General features: G+C 56.0%; 1 pseudogene; it reads left to right on the plus strand.

Annotated features, from left to right (window-relative positions):
- The first annotated feature begins 2,088 nt into the window (after nt 1-2,088).
- LOC121445807 lies at nt 2,089-3,652 on the plus strand (annotated as a pseudogene).
- Nucleotides 3,653-4,081: the final 429 nt, after the last annotated feature.

Here is a 4,081-nt window from a genome sequence, read left to right on the forward strand (position 1 = left end):
CACACCCCCATCTCTATCTTTGGAAAGCAATCTGCGGTAATGTTTTAGAAAGGTCGGAAGGATAATGCCTTTCAATTAAGAGGTTTCATTGTTACTGGTGTCATGGCCCTTTCATATGAATCTCTTTGTGCCCTACAGATTGTCCTTCATTATAGGAGGACACTTATACATATAACTTCGTTATATGCCAGAAGCGGTAGGCATAAAACTAGTTCTGGGAGTTCCATTTGACAGTAAACTAAGGGGTTTCACTCCGTTCAGGAGTGCCACAGTTCAGACAACAAGCCACCAGAAACAGCAGCTTATTCCCTGCTGACTTGGCTCCACCTCCTCCATCTCCTGGTCAGTCTCCTGCTAGGCTTCCTGTCTTTGCAATCTAGCTCAGGCTGGACTCTCATAGATGACAGCATTTGCTGCCACTGGATCATCTCCAGTTCCAAGCATCCCCTCTGCCCCCTGCCATTGCATATGGAATAGTTATTTGGGATTCAGTAGTTAACACTTGAAATTTGGTTTTAGGATCAAGAACACTCAAGGTTGGGATGGGGAAAACTGTAGTACAGGGTCTGCTTGACAGCCAATGTTGACAAAGCTAAGACTAGACCAAGTTTTCCTATGCTGATCCTGCCTTCCTTGTTGGATGCGGAGCCCACTTTCATTTCTTGCTTCCTTTTAGTCTATAAACTGCCTTCCTTCTCTGCCCTGAGCCTACTGTCCTCTCGGACCAGAAAGAGGGGATCTGGAGAGTGCTGCCCAGTATCTGGACTTACTCTCTGGGACCTTGGTATTTGTTAGCTTATGTCTGGATTAAGGACCTCAGTGCCCGGAGAAGGTCTGACATCGCAGTTCTGATACAAGATTTCATCCCAGCTAAAAACCATCCCAGACAGTTGTTTGTTTAGAAGTGAAAATAACTGGTTTAGATGATATTACCCAAAGTCCCCCCAGCTAAATGGTCACAGCAGGAGCCGACTTGGTGGCACTCTGCTGGGACTCTTTGATCACTATCCAAGGACCTCTAGGCACTGGCGGAGGGGAAGCCATTTGAGAGGAAGGCTGGACTCTGCCTCCCTGTTTGGAGCTGCACAACTGTCCCTGAAGTGTGATATTCCTCTCTGTATGGAAACCTGTCTGTTCATTGTGTGCACGGCTTTTGTCTGAAATTTAGGGGCTGGCAGTAAATCTCTGGGTGTTGTGGAACCAATCTGGCATTTTTTTTAAAGTTTGCCTGGTCGAGATCCCACCCCCATCCACCCAAGTCAGGCACTACTACTAATGTCCAACCTAGCCCACCCAAACTCAACAAACTCAGCTTGTGCCTATCTGGTGTCTGGGTCCTGGGGTCCGCGAAGCACCAGCTGGATGCCCCACTGCTCACTCCTGCACTGGTTCTGGAGTTAGGGGAGAAGATGAGGAGGGCCCAAGGGACACCTCCCCAGGGTCCGAGTCAGCAATCCTGGTCTTCGTGCTCCCATTGCTGCCCAGCACGGGCGGCCGAACTTTTTTCAACCACTGGATCCGTTGTTTGGAATTAGCAGTCTATGTGGGAAACAGAGAGCGCTCTCCCGAAATTGCTCTAAGTCTCTTGGGGAGATTCCCCCAGGAAATTCAGGAGCTTCAGTCGAAGCACTTAGGGCTGTTCCAGGGAACAAAGGGTGAGGGCTTCTTGGGTGCCCCTCGGCTACCCATTGCATTTGCATACGGCAGCCATTGCCCCCTGGAGGGGAGCCTGCCTCTCCGGGGCAGGGGACTCTAGCAAGCGGCTGGCAAAGAGGACCTGTTTGCTGGCTACTTTGGAGGTGAGATGGAAAAGCGTGAAAGAAGAGGTTGCATTCCTCTCCCTGGTCCAGAAAAGATTCGGGTCGCGAGTGGGAAATAAAGAGTAAACACAAACAAACCCTCAAAAAAGAAGCCAAGAAACACGAAGCCAAAAGCAGCAAGCACAACACTGTTACAAAACTGTCTGGTTTTGTAACAATTTCCCCGCTGCCGGCCAATGAGCAGCGTGGGGGTGGAGTCACGTGGTGACGTTTTATATAACGCTTTCCTGAGACAAGACAGTTATTAGGCGGGCGCGGGGCAGTCGGCATGGATCTCCGGAGGCGAGGCAGAGCCAGGCGCTACTGCGATCCCGCGTTCACCGCAGCGCAGCTCGTTTCCGTCCGCCGCTCCTTCCTGCGAGTTTCCTGTTCCTAGACGCCTCTCCTCTACCTACCCACCCGCAACCTCCGCAGGTTTCTCTCTTTTTGGACTCTTTTCAGACTACACAAGATGTTGAGCTTGCCGCCGAGCTCGGCAGCAACAACTTAGAACTGGCGGAGCTGGCGGAGCCGGAAGAGCGGGGGGCATCAGTGGCCCGAGGAGACTCCGTAGCCCACCCAGAGGCATCTCCCGACGGCTCTGAACCTCCCCCGAAGCAAGAGATGGAGCAAACACCGCAACCGGGGACCTCGACGCCGGCAGAGTGCAAAGCCCTGCTCACACAGGCGGACACCTTGGCATCCGGAGGACGCCTTCGGGAAGCCCTCGAGGTATACAGGCAGCTCTCGGAGAAGCAGCAGCTAGTGCCGAGCAGCTGGAGAAGTTTGTGCGCTGCCTGGCTAAGAGCGTCCAGCAAAAAAACCTCGTGGCGCCGGCTCCCTCATACCAGAGCGGCAGCTCGAGCTGCTGCGTGGCGGCCCTGAAAAAGGCAGCGGAGGCTGCAGCCATGGTCCCCGAGGTATGGGATGGCTTTAAGTGCCAAAAGTGTCACGGATTTCTCTCGGATCCCGTGTCCTTGTGGTGCGGCCACACCTTTTGTAAACTGTGCTTGGAACGTGGGCGGGCCGCGGATCGGCGGTGCGCGGTCTGCGGGCTCAAGCTCTCGGCCGGTGGGAGAGCTCTCGGGTTGCGGTGGGCTGGGCAGCAGGCGCCCCTGCAACTGCGAGTCAACGTGGTACTCAGCGGCGTTCTGGGCAAGTTGTTCCCGGGCCCGGCACGAGCGTCGCAACTCCGGCACGAGGGAAACCGGCTGTACCGCGAGCACCAGGTGGAGGCGGCTCTGCTCAAATACAACGAAGCAGTTCGGCTGGGTAAGTCCTCCGCGCCGCCACCGGGCCACGAGGGCTGGTCACGACACGAGGGGGGCGGGAGGATGAACCCAGCTGCGAGGTGGGGGATGGACAGGGCAGAGTTGGGCGCGCGCGGGCGAGGTGGGGGAAGGGAGGGAATGGCCCGTGGCCCACGAGGAGGAGGAGGAGGGACCCTTTCTAGGAGTTTGTCGTTTCTACTTTAGCTTTCTTTGGCTGTTATTGGTCTCTCTGGTGCTATTGCTTTTTTAGTTGTTGTTCATTTCCGTATCTCCTGTTTGCTTTTGTGCTTCTATGCCACCGGGGCCCCAGTTTCTCTCTTTTTGCGCGTTTCTTCTCATCTTTGTCACTATTTTCTGCCTTGCGCGGTGTCACCGTCCCTATTTCTCTATCTTTCCTGGACATTTCAGCGCTCCCTCTTACACCTGCCGCTACCTTCCCTGCCAGGAGAGGAACTTGGCACTGTTTCTCAAACTCCCGCGCGGTCCTCCGGCTTTTGCCAGCCAGAAGTGGCCCGCCGGCGCCCAAGTCCGCTGCTCCCTTCTCTGGGAGTTGTCCCTTCCGGGGCCGCGGCTCCCGGTGGGGTGGGTCCGGCCTGGAATTAGGTCAGGGAGAGCACTGGTTGCATAAGGACCTCGAGCTGCCCGGGCCGGCGGCCCCTCCTCCGCGCGGGCGGGCGGACGGGCAGGCGGGCAGGCGGGGATTGTGTAACGCTGAGGTAACCGAAGTGGGCCACGCTCGCCTCGGAAACCATCCCGCGAGCGTGTGCGGGGGGGGGGGCAGAAGGGGGGGCTCGCTCCCCGCTGCCCTGTGACTCATTGTCACCGCTTCCTATCACACGATCCTTGGCTGAAATAGATGCACTTGCCCACCACCCTCTATGCGCTGCAGTCAGACAGGCCTTCGCCCTGACATCGAACCCTTTGACCCCTCTAACCCAACGGGCGGCAGGACCAGGCAACTTCCCAAGGAAACAAGGGACTGTCTACACAGGGGGCATGCCTCTGTCAATC

This window comes from Microtus oregoni, unplaced genomic scaffold (assembly GCF_018167655.1).
Source record: "Microtus oregoni isolate MIOR12 unplaced genomic scaffold, Mior012 000867F_ref0000120, whole genome shotgun sequence".
NCBI classification, from domain to species: domain Eukaryota; kingdom Metazoa; phylum Chordata; class Mammalia; order Rodentia; family Cricetidae; genus Microtus; species Microtus oregoni.